This window comes from Macrotis lagotis, chromosome 3 (assembly GCF_037893015.1).
Source record: "Macrotis lagotis isolate mMagLag1 chromosome 3, bilby.v1.9.chrom.fasta, whole genome shotgun sequence".
In the NCBI taxonomy this organism is placed as follows: domain Eukaryota; kingdom Metazoa; phylum Chordata; class Mammalia; order Peramelemorphia; family Peramelidae; genus Macrotis; species Macrotis lagotis.
This window is the reverse complement of record NC_133660.1, coordinates 223,081,803-223,094,950: the sequence shown is the minus strand read 5'-3', so window position 1 is coordinate 223,094,950 and position 13,148 is coordinate 223,081,803. Positions and strand designations below refer to the sequence as shown.

The following is a 13,148-nucleotide window of genomic DNA, read 5'->3' as shown; positions in this document are numbered from 1 at the left end:
GGGCCACCTTCAAGTCACTTATAAGTTATCCTCTAAGAGTCCACTGATTAACTACTATGAAAGAAGTAGGGAAGACCCAAGAGACTATTTTTTTTCCTATTAAGTAATAGTTTCCTGGCTATCCCTTTTTATTTATTTATTTAATTTTTTTTAATTTAAGGCAATGTGATTAAGAGACTTGCTCAAGGTCACACAGCTAAGCAATTAAGTGTCTGAGATCAAATTTGAACTCAGGTCCTCCTGACTCCAGGGCTGGTGTTCTATCCACTGTGCCACCTAGCCATCCCCTGACTATCCCTTTTCTGGTAATAAGATATAATGAGAGTGAAGAATGTTGAAGCCAGAGTTTTTCCTATTTCAGGGTCATGGTGATCTTGCTTCTTGGACCAGGAGACTTAACCATATCTGCCTATGCAGGGGTCCCTGACTGCCTAAATCTCTAACCTTATCTTTCTTTTTCTTCAGGAAGTAAATGGTTTAAGGACTGACCAGAGATGGCCAAAGAAAAAAGACAAAGTCTAGTTGAGCAATTATCATTGCAGCAGCACTTAGCAGGATCTATCTTGGGATAAGAAAAATACAACATTAGTGAAGGACCACTAGAAAAATCCATCTGGACAGTTTGATTGGGATACTTCTCAGGGAAGAGGCAAAATGTGAATTGCCTAATCAGCAGGTTTGCAGTAACTGTTTGATGTCCCAACAAGGCTATGGTATCGGCCTCACAGCCAACAGTGCTATTGGTAAAAACTGAGCTACGAAATCTGGTAACGTATACTATGATTCCCCTGTGCTTATCATGACTTTCTTCAAGTAGTAATAAATCACTGGTCCCATACACAATTTATATTTACGCATCAAGTATATCTTTTACTTCCCTCTTATTGGAGAAAACTGTAGACCAGAGCCAAAAGTAAGATTGTCCCCAAAGTAGCACAAGTGGAGAAATTGAACCAATCAATTCGAGAAATGGAGAGCTAGCTTTTCCAACTGAGAACTCAGATTGCCTGCAATAAACTGAATATAATAATAAACTGAAACAAACTACACTGACCAGGTAAAATCCAAGGACTCTTGAAGGTCACTGGTCCTAGGGCCTCAATCCATGGTAGGTCTGCAATTTGTGATTAGCAAATGAATACTGTACAGGGTCTCCTGCACGGATGTGAATCTTTGAGCCGCTCTTTGTGTAATTATGTGAGCCTAACCAAGGATCCATCTCTGTGTATCAATGTATTTGTGTATACATTTCTCTTCCTATGTTTTTATATGTATATACATATTTAAACATATATAAAATCAGGGACTCTATGCACTCCCGTATTTACATTTGTATATAAATGTAGGTATGCATATTTATGAATATGTGTTTATAAGAAAAGGTGTCTGGATTTAATATTTATATGTTTCTCTGTTTACATCTATTATATGTATTTTTGTATTCATATCCCTGTATGTGAATATATCTCTTTCTACAAGTGTATATCTTTGTGCATGGATTTGTATGTGTCTGCCTTGGAATGTATGTATCTCAACACATAGATGTGTGAAGAGGGAAGAGGCATCAAAAAACCTTCTAGTCCAGCCTTCTCATTTTAGTAAGGAAGGAACCGAAGCACAGAGAAGTCTCTTTCTCATTATATACTGTGTGTATATCTGTGTGTGTTTTGCATGTGTGCATGTGTGTGTATGTGCAAATTTGTAGCTATACTTGATAACTGGTTACAATTATGCACTCGTCCTCTGTCTCTTGGTGTGAGTTTGCACCTAAACTAACAAATGACAGGCCCATTCCCTGCACTAAAGAAAGAGATTTTGCAAAGATGTGGATAACCAACCTGATCTTATGTTAATAACCCTTTTTTTTTTAGGTTTTTGCAAGGCAAATGGGGTTAAGTGGCTTGCCCAAGGCCACACAGCTAGGTCATTATTAAGTGTCTGAGACCAGATTTGAACCCAAGTACTCCTGACTCCAGGGCCAGTGCTTTATCCACTGCGTCACCTAGCGGCCCCCCAGTAACCCTTTTCAAAGACAGGATGGGTACCTGGGAAGACTGAAAAAGAGGTAAGACCCAAATTCCCATTGGGGGATTGTTGTGAGTGCCTTAATCTCTGAAGAAGGCCAGTTCAGGTCTCTGCATCTGTCCTAAGGATGGAGAAGACAGAGAAGAAGAGAATGATCTTGAGAAGAAAGTACTTTACAATCCCTGCTGCTGAGATCAAAATCTCCAGGGGAGGCAAGGCAATGGGAAGGGCCCTAGTTTAGGAGTCGGGGCATGTGGGATTTGAAATCTGACTACAGTACTACATGGATGACCTTGAGAATGTCACTTCTCTCTGGGCCTAAGTTTCCTCCTTTTTAAAATGAGAGGATTGGACGACTAGACATCCTCTGAGATTTCCTCCAGCTGGAAGTTGGAGTTCCTATGTTCCAATGAACTCTCAGCACCTTTTTAGTTTGACATTATGGGGCTCTCTAAATCCCAGGTCCAGTCCTTAATTGGATGCTTAGCCAAACTCTGTGCATCAAGACCTGGTTCCTTTTACCTCTCCAAGGAGATTCCCGGGCTCTAGGCTCCTCCTCTCCTGCACCCCAGCACATTCCCTACCCCCCACTCTCTTTTTTATTGTTGGCTTTCTTTCCACTCCCCCTTATTTGCCAGTAATGTCCATGCATTGTGGCCTCCTGGCTGTTCATTGCCTTCTCTTTCACAGTCAGAGGGGAGAAGGTGAAGGGCCTGAAGGCCAGATTCCCATCTCTTAAGAATCTGCTCTGTGACTGGCTGAGAGGGACGAGGAGGAGGAGGACACCCCCTCCCCCCACACACATGCACACAAAGCCGGAGGTACTGCTTTGGCCCCAACAGTGGGATTTCCACTTGGAAGACCTCTTTATTCTGCCCTGGGAACAGAGAAAGGCTAGGGGTCAAAGTGCAGGTGTCACCATGGAAACCAGGACAGAAATGGTCATCACAGAGACCCTCAAGCCCTCACAGCCTGAAATTATAACCAGGCACAGTTGGACACAAGTGGGAGGGGAATGTGTGTGTGTGTGTGTGTGTGTGTGTAAGCAATGAGGGAGGAAGGGATAGTTCTTATCTAAGTCTGGGTATGCTCTATATGGCTAAAGGGATTCCCATATGGGTTGGGGACCTCCTGGACTGGAAGAATAACAGAGACAAGCACCCAAGGCAGCATAGCTTGGTAGAGGCAAAGAGGCATTGGCCGGTGAGAGAAAGAGTGAGGCAGACTCCCACAATGTCCAGTTTCCCCCAGTCTGGCCACTGTTAAACCCCCTCTGGGTATTCCTCAGAAGGGCTCTGAGTAATACCTAGCAATTATAATAATCTGTTAAATTTGTACATTGTCTTATACTTTCCAACACACATGGCCCTTCTCCATTTACTTAATACCCTCAGGAACTCCATCAGGGAGAAAAGTGAAGGATTGTAGGCTCTCAAATGATCCTCCCCCCATTTGATAGAACTCAGAAAGGTTACCATAGAACTATTATAAAATTACCAAATAAAATTATATAACTATGTGAGCATTAAGTATAATAGCAACAATTACTTCAATATGGCCAAAAGATTAACCCATGGTATTAGTGCTGAGGATAACTCTTCTACCATTAAAAATGGCCATCTTTTTTATGACTTAGTACATGGCCTTTTATCAGTAGCTGTAACTAGAACATTCATTACTGGTCCCATTGCCAGTCTGGGAACTTGCAACACTCTCATTCCAGTTAAGCTGATTTGGGAATTACAGAGATGGTCTCTCACCACTCACACTTGGAGTCTTTGCAGCCTAGTTAAGGACAATGGGATGTATACAGTGAGGAGGAAAAGAAATTTGAGAGCCTTGAGGGATCCATTCTCAAGATATCTGATAGGAAAAAAAAAGATGCTAAATGCCAGAACAGTTGGGGGGGGTAGGAAAGGGAAGAATTATAAATGCTTTGATTTCTAAATGGAAAAAAAAGTGAATGAAAAAAATCTTGTTCAGTTTGAAAAAAAATGGGAAAGTGTTTACTTTCCCATTCCTTATGAGAATTATCTGCAAGCTTATGGAAACTCTCCTGAAAAGATGGTAATTTCAAGGTTCTATGACAGATTATATCTTCATAATCACACAATTGACTGAAAGTGCAGATAATTAAGGCTCCTATTTTGATTATTTGTTGATACAAACTTAAAGGTTCTCCTACAACAAGACTGTGAAGATAACGCAAGATTCCTTAAAAGAGATAGCACCAAAGTGTCAAATTGTCTAAAGTTTAAGTACCAATGGCTCCTTGCTGTTAAAAATCAACAAAATTCTTCAGGGAATGCTCTCCATAAGAGGTATGACTTAGATGTTTTAGGGGAGAGGTGTGTTGTCTGGAATAAAATGTCTCAATTTCATTTTCAAGTTCACAACAGCAGATAAAATATTGAATGATTTTCTGATGATGACTCTGTAATAAGGGTCTGGCTTATTTGCAGACCTTATCAATTTGCTCAGCTGATGCAACCTTTCCAGGGAACTGACTTCTGGGAGAATCAGGATAACCCATGAAGGAAAGAATTTGAAAATACTGTGGGGTTTACCTAAACATTTCAAAACTGATTCCTTAAAGAGACTAATCAAAAGCCCCTGAAGGGGAAGGGTTTCTGGAAAGAAGCTCTTCTGAAGAGCACAGAGGAACACCAACATAGAACCGGACCATGACCTCCATCAGTGAGCTGCCTGAGAATGTCCTCTACAGTTATTCTGCCTGGTGCCAGCCCAGGACCTGCTGAGGCACTGCCACCCAGTCTGCAGCCTGTGGAGGGACCTCATTGATGATGTCTCTGTGGAAACGCAAATGCCAGTGAGAGGGCCTCATCTCTGAGAACTGGGACCAAGCAGTAGCTGACTGGAAAGTCTTCTACCTCCTCTGCAGCCTCCAGAGGAACCTAATCCGCAATCCCTGTGCTGAAGAGGGATTCAAACTTTGGAAAATTGACAAGAACAAAGGACATAAATAGAAAGTGGAAGATGTACCTAGAGAACATGGGACAGAATTTCCAGATCCCAAGGTCAAGAAATGTTTTGTTACCTCTTATGGTACCTGCCTCAAGTCCCATCTGGTGGACCTGAAAGCTGAGGGGTATTGGAAAGAACTGATGGACATAGTGAAGCCAGACATTGTGATCAAGGACTGGTTTGCTGTCAGAAATGATTGTGACTGCACCTACTGTATCTGTGTGAAACTGTTGTCAGATAACCATGAAGTCTTGGCTGAATTTAAGCCAGCCCCAGTGTATATTGAGCAGTGGAGTGGGGCTGAATGGAAAGAGGTTTCCTACACATTTTCCAATTACCCCTCAAGAGTCCATTACATCCACTTCCAGCATGCAGGTAAAGATGCTCAGTTCTGGGCTGGCTGGTATGGCCCAGTTGTTACAAACAGCAGCAGCATCATTGGCCCTGAGGTCCCTAGGAAATCCAGTCCTGCAGAATGAAAGGACCCTTTAAGAAGACAATCTAAAATCCTTAAAGAAAAACCTGAGGACATCAATTAGGGAATGGAGAAACCCATCATGGTACATGGATGTAAATGAAATATTACTGTTCCAAGGTAGGGATAAATATGAAGAATTCAGAGACTTATATGAACTGATTCAGAGTCACAGGTAAATATCTGTGTGACCTGGATTCTAGAGAATTTCAAATATTCCTATAGATGCTTCCACTAACTTCTCATTCCCTCATATAGTGTTTACTCATGTACTTCCTCTTCTGCTCCAGCTCAGGTACACACCACAAAGAACCTAGGTTTGATCTTGTTGTCACCCACAAATGTTCCACTTACATGTTCAAGAGTTCTCAAGTTGCTTTGTCTGACTACATCATTTTTATCATTTCTCATTTCCATTCCTTCTACCAGTTTTTTCCCAGGACATCATTCTTGCTCTGGATACACCTTTTTCCCTTCCCAATATCCATGTCTTGGTGAACCATTCCCATCCTATAGAATCCTCTTCTGTCAAATCTTTTGTTCTAGCTTCAATCATACATTATTTTATCCTGGCTGAGAGGAATCATTATTATAATATTATTATTTTAATAACCAATGATGAAAATGAGATCCAGGCTTTTCTCCTCAATTTTCTCATCAAGGCCAAGCATTTGTTGATGTCAGGTTCTAAAGGGCTAGACTTGATTGACAAGATTATTTGTTCTCCAGAAACATGCTCTTCAATGGGGGGGGACCCCTCCCAACTAGGAGATCTTACTTCTGTTTAGAATATAAACCTGGATTTTTTTAAATTTTTTTTCTACTTGCATGTCATGGCATCACCTCCTTGGTGTCATGGTTGTTTTCAAGGAATAAGGACAAACAACCTATGTTAGTAGGAACTGTCCAGTAGGGTCAACTTTCTTTCATCTTTCTTCTTTCTTTCCTTTTTTTCTTTCCTTCCTTCCTTTCCTTTCTTCTGCCTTACTTGTAAGTGTTCTGCCCAAAGGAATGTAAATTTGATCATGAAACCTGGCGAGATATCTTGGGTTTTTACCAGCTAGATTTCTTTCCCTTTTTTTTGAAAGATTTTATTTATTTTGAATTTTGTAATTTTTCCCCAGTCTTGCTTCCCTCCCCCCACCCCCCACGGAGGGTAGTCTGTTAGTCTTTGCATTGTTTCCATGGTGTGCATTGATCTGGGTTGGGTGTGATGGGAGAGAAATCGTATCCTTGGGGAAGAAACATAAAGTATGAGATGTGGCAGAATTACATAATAAGATAACATTTAAAATATTTTTTTTTGCAAGGCAATGGGGTTGGGTGGCTTGCCCAGGGCCACACAGCTGGGTAATTGTTGAGTGTCTGAGGCTGAATTTGAACTCAGGTGCTACTGACTCCGGGGCCGGTGCTCTATCCACTGAGCCATCTAGCTGCCCCAAAATAACATTTTTTAAAAAATTAAATTGTCCAGATGAGTCCAATTCTGCAGTGTTCAGGCCCAATGATCAATCCAGTGTTGAAGAAGCAACCAACTCAGAGCAGAAACAGAGCTGGAGAAGGGTCTAAGGTTCTAAGTCCATACAAGACTTGATGGTATAGTAAGTCAGACATCTCTCCCCATGCTTCTCTTATTTTCCTGGCTTAAATTCTGAAGTCTAGAGCCCTAGAAACAAAGACCATCACCATAATTCCTTATCCCTGTTCTGTAGCTAAAGGTGGCTTCAGGACCTTTTCCCAAAGACTTCAAAGAGCAGGGACAGTAGACTGGAGGAGTTGCAGGAAATAGTTGGGAAGAAGACTATACAGGTGTGAGTACATAACCATTTTTCCTTTTCCTTTTACCATACCTAATGAACTTCATGGCTACAGTAGGTTATTGTCTATTGTTAAGATCACTTTTTAGAGAAGTCCAAATATGGGGAGAGAACAGAGCCATTGATTTACCTATTTTTAAAATAATTATGAGTAATATGCCATTCATCTTTAGCCTAAATGATTTAGAATCAAATCAGTAGAGGTTTTAGTTGTCCCAGGTATGGCACACATATACTCATGGCACATGACCACCTTGGCTTGAGAACAGCATCACCTGGTGTATATCTTATAAGTTACACTTCCTTCTTGGATAATTAATATGGTAGCACATTGACTTTCCATAGGCACTTGAGCTGATGTGGACAACTAATGTTGCTGCAGTACCCCAGTGTCAAATTCGTTTACTCAATGTATATATAAATATTACAACAGTGAAAGTCTTCAGATTCTTATATTCTTAGACAGCCTAATTATTCACACATGAATACCAAGTGGATAAAACATATATCCATACTTTTACCTATATATATATATATATATATATATATATATATATATATATATATATCTCAAAAAAATATTTGCCGGGGCAGCTAGGTGGTGCAGTGGATAGAGCACCGGCCCCGGAGTCAGGAGTACCTGGATTCAAATCCGATCTCAGACACTTAATAGTTACCTAGCTGTGTGGCCTTGGGCAAGCCACTTAACCCCATTTGCCTTGCAAAAAAAAAAAACCTAAAAAAAAATTTGCCCCTTCCTTCTAAGACATTAATGTGCATATAATAGGTGCTTAAGTAGTAATAGAAGATAGTAGGTGCTTATAAATGTCTATTAATTGATTAATTGCTACTATGTGCTTGGCACTATGTCACTATGTGACAGTCTCTGATCTCAAGGAGCACTGTTAAGTCACAGTATCTGAAGAATTTAAATTACATATTCTCCCTAGCCCCCAAATCAACAGGTAAAATTAAGCTGCAGCAAATGGAGAAACAGAGACATGATTTGAAGTCAGAGAACTTGGATTCAAATCTTGATTCCATAGCTTATTCCCACTGCAAATCACTTAAAATAACAGAATCAAAAGTTTCCTCATCTGAAACATGAGAAAATTAGACTAAATGACCCCTAAGGCTTTTTTCAGATCTAATTACATGATCCTAATCTTTGTCTTCTCTGCAAACTTCATAAATTATAATCCTCCATGTTTTCCAGTCTGAAACTGCTTCTCTGGCCTCAATTTTCTCCCTTCAAAATCTTTTTTTTTTGGGTAAGGTAATGGAGTTAAGTGACTTGCCCAAGGTCACACAGCTAAGTAATTATTAAGCGTCTGAGGTCAGATTTGAAGCCTCCTGACTCCAGAACTGGTGCTTTACCCACTTCGCCACCTAGCTGCCCTCCCTTCAAAATCCATTTCACTTTTACACTATCCTCCAATCTTGAATCTCCTCCCCTCTGCCCAATTCATGCATTGCCAAACCCAACCTTCAGCTGTCTCAACACTTGCCTTATCTATTAATATTCACAAACTAGTGAATGATGTTAGTGGTAATTTCACAACCATGCTGAAAAAGTCCAAATTCACACTATCTAATTCCTTCACTATTGCATGACAATCTTTTTCCTTTTCCCTAATTGGCTTTCTATTACACTTCCCACAGCATCTTCTCTCTACACAGTTCTTCAACTCATCTTCAAACCTCTTCTCTCCTCCAGCCACCAATGCCATCTCTTCCCTCATTACTTTCAGTAAAGGAGGCCATTATTTAGGAACTCTTTTATCTTCTTCTAATCCAGAAGTCCCTCCCCTCCAATATCATCTCTCACTCTCTCCTCCTTTATCCTTGTTAGAAGGAGAAATGGTCCTTATTCTTGCCAATCAACCTCTTTATCTATGCCCTCCTCCTATTTTCTCTCATCTCCATTAGTTTACCCTTTCAATCGTGGACTCTTTTCCCTTTCCCTACTACCTATAAGCATGCCCATGTATTCATTTAAACAACCAAATAAACTTATACTTGACTGCATTACTCTTTTTTTTTTAAGATTTTGCAAGGCAAATGGGGTTAAGTGGCTTGCCCAAGGCCACACAGCTAGGTAATTATTAAGTGTCTGAGGTCGTACTTGGACCCAGGTACTCCTGACTCCAAGGCCGGTGCTCTATCCACTGCACCACCTAGCCGCCCCTGCATTACTCCTTAAGATCCCATCTTATACCTCTTCTCCTTTTCATGACCAAACTGTTGAGGAGAAAAAAAAGTATTTATGATAATTTCTTCCACTTCTTTACCTCATCATTTATTTTTCAACCTAGATTTGAATCACACCACTCAAATGAAACTGCTTGTTTTGAAGTGACCAACAATTACCTATCTTCTAAATTCAATATTAAATTTAATCTACTGAATTCAATATTTTTTCTCAATCCTCATCTTTAATTTACTTCTATTTATTTATTCTTTATTTACCACTTCCTTCTAGGCATTCTCTCCTATTTGGATTTTTTTATGGCACTTACCTCAAAAAGTTCTCCTTCTACCTATCTGATCTCTTGTTCTCAGCTTCTTTACTACCTTCAAATATACCCATGTCTTCCCTAGCCTTATAAACTTCCATTAGTGAGGAGGGAGTGTTCCAGATTCTTTTTATATTTTGATAGGTTCTCTTCCCTCTCTCAGTCAAACTCCAGAAAAAAGTTTTCTATACTTTCTGATTCCTTTTTCTTTCTTCTCACTCCTGAATGCTTTGCAATCTGGCTTCTGATCTCCTTGTCTGGCTTCTGATCTCCTTATTCAACTGAAATTGCTTCCTCCAAAATTACCAATGATCTCTTAATTGCCAGATTTAGTGGTCTTTTCTCAGCCCTTAACCTACTCAATTTATCTACTGCATTTGACACCCTTAATCATCCTTTGTTCCTGGATACTGCTCTTTCTTTTCTGGGTTTTTATGAAACTAATCTCTCCTCTTCATCTCCTACCTGTCTGACTGTTCTTTCTCAATCTCCTAGCTGGCTCATCATCCACATCACTCCCTCTGAGGGTGTTTCCAAGCTTCTGTCCTAGACCCTAACACTCTTTGTATTGTATCACTAGCATTCAGTATGATGTCTGGTTCACAGTAGATATTTACTAATTAGTAATTAGTAATTACTAATTGTTAACTTATTTGATTGATTCTTCTTCATAACGAATAGTCTGGTTACATGGAATCATAAAACTATGTAAGAATTGTTGTCTCCACTGCTCAGTAAAAATTATCATTATTAGCCACTCCCCCAAGTCTACCTTTTGTGCTCTTTTCCTCTCTCTACTTTCTCAATCCTTGTGATTTCATCAATTCCCAGGAACTCCAGTATAATTGCTATACAGATGGTTCCCAAATTTATATATCCAGCTCAAATCTCTCAGAATGCAGGATTAAACTCTAGTCTTGCTTTATCAACTGCCTGCTGGCATCTCCATCTGGATTTTCCATAGGCATCTCAAACTCAACATGTCCAAAATGGAGCTCATTATCTTTCCTACTTTCTGACTTCCTGTTATTTCTGAATGTTTCACCATGTTGCCATTCTACTCAGTGTTTCAATCTGGAGTCAGCCCCCAAATACAATCAATTGCCAAGTTTTCCTGATTTTTACTTTCACCTCTTTCATACTTGTCCTTTCTCTCCATTCACATGATTTCCACTTTAGTTCAAATCTTCATCATTTCTCACCTGAACTTCTGCAATAACTTCTTTCTCTGACTTTCTCTGCTTTCAATCTTTCCCCTTTTCCAATTCCTCCTCCAAAAAGCTGCCTAATTCATTCCCCCAAGGCATAGTATTGACCATGTTACTCTCTTGATCAAGAGGCTTCCTTCTGATTCTAGGATAAAATACAAACTCATCCCCTGGCACTTCAAGACCTCCACAATCTTGCTTCCATCTATCTTTTCAGTTTTATTACATACTACTCCCTAGAAAAGATTTACCCAAACTGTTACAACACTTTTCTCCATTAAGGACAGAGAAACCACGACTATTGGACCTTAATATCACATCCAAGAGGTGCTTATAGAAGAAGTAGAAATAGCACTAAATATTGGAAAAGCAACCATATTAGATCACGTCTGTGTAAAGAGATATATGTGTTGTAAATATTACAATTGTAAAGAAATTTATTTATAAGACTAAATTTCAAGGTAGTTAAAGGAGAGGAATTGATTCCCCCCAAAAGAAGGAGAGAACATTAATGGTTACTTACTTACGTGCTTTATCATTTACACAAAATCTTTTTGAGAGGCACCTATAGATAAATTGAAGACATCCTGGCACAGACAGAAGGAAAAAGCCAGCCTTACTAAGAATTCAATGATGGATCAAGTCTTTACCATCTTCCAGTTGATTACTTGATGGCAAGATCTTAAGAGCTTAAATATATCATAAGGAGCCTTTATGCTTATTATTTGTTGTTGTTTTTTTAAAATTTAATGCAATGGGGTTAAGTGACTTGCCAAAGTTCACACAGCTAGGCAATTATTGAATGAATTCTTTTTTTTCTTTTTTCTTTTTTGCTAGGCAATGGGGTTAAGTGGCTTGCCCAAGGCCACATGGCTAGGTAATTATTAAAGTATCTGAGACCAAATTTGAACCCAGGTACTCCTGACTCCAGGGTCCGTGCTTTATCCACTGCGCCACCTAGCCACCCCAGCTAGGCAATTATTAAAGTTTGGGGTCAAATTTTAACTCAGGTCCTCCTGACTCCAGGGCCGGTGCTCTATCCACTGTGCCACCTAGCTGCCCCCATGTTTATTCTTTGTTGATTGTGAAATAAACATTCAACAAAATCTCATCTTCCAGGCTCTTTTACAACAAGGTTTCTCTCATCTTCTAGACAAGATTATTCAAGATTCCGTGGAAGTTATAACATCAATAACCTTGTTCAATAACTCAGATAATAAGCATCAGGCAAAGTCTAAATTAGGGAGACTTAGGGTCACCATAATTGCCATTATGACGGAAGTCCAGTGAAAAGCTCAGATAAAGAAAAGCTTCCCAGTAGGTGCTGAGGACTTCCCAGCACTCCTGTCTGTGGAGGAAGCCAAAGGGTAGCCAAAGTGATTTTGTTGTTAATTCCTCTAGATAATTGTGGAAGAAAGGATTCCCCTGCCACCAAATCTTGCTGATTTTCTTGGTGACCTGTAAATCTTCCCCCTCTATTAGCTTGTTTGTGAGCTCTCTAAATGTAGTTTATTCTATAACCTAACCTAGTTTACCTCTAGAATTTGTTTGATATGGTTTGTTTCTTAAAGGATAAATGAGTGTTCCATTTTTATGATATTGAAGGCAGCATACTATTATAGATCTACCTCTCCTTTTACCTTTTATGGCCTAAAAGGAATGTACAAGATTGCAATATATAAATAATTATTTCTCTCACTCTGATATAATTTTGCCTATAAGAGAACTTATTAAAATCCCAGTGGTCCAGGTTTTCTCTAAGACCTAAACCAATGCTTAAACATAATAATAAAACCTAGTTTTTTACTTCTATAATTTCTATTTTGTAGTGAATATATTTTGGCAGTAGGTACTTGCCACATGAACTCAGAGAAGAGATATTTTTTTCCCATAATAATTCTAATGGAGGAAGAATTAGTTAGGCATTCCTTCCTACAATGCAGAGTACAACCTATTTATGTTTGTTCATCCCTTGTGACTTTCATCCATACCTTCCTAAAAGTACTTAGTAAACCTGGAATTCTTGCTCTTTGCCCTGAAGTCCCATATCTACCCCTAGATTACTATTTTCTTTACAATTTGTCTTATTTTTTGTATACCTAGAATCTAGCAAAGTACCTTT

General features: G+C 39.4%; 1 pseudogene; it reads left to right on the top strand.

Moving 5' to 3' along the window:
* The first annotated feature begins 1,469 nt into the window (after window positions 1-1,469).
* LOC141518171 (F-box only protein 6 pseudogene) lies at window positions 1,470-6,877 on the top strand (annotated as a pseudogene).
* The last annotated feature ends 6,271 nt before the right edge of the window (window positions 6,878-13,148 follow it).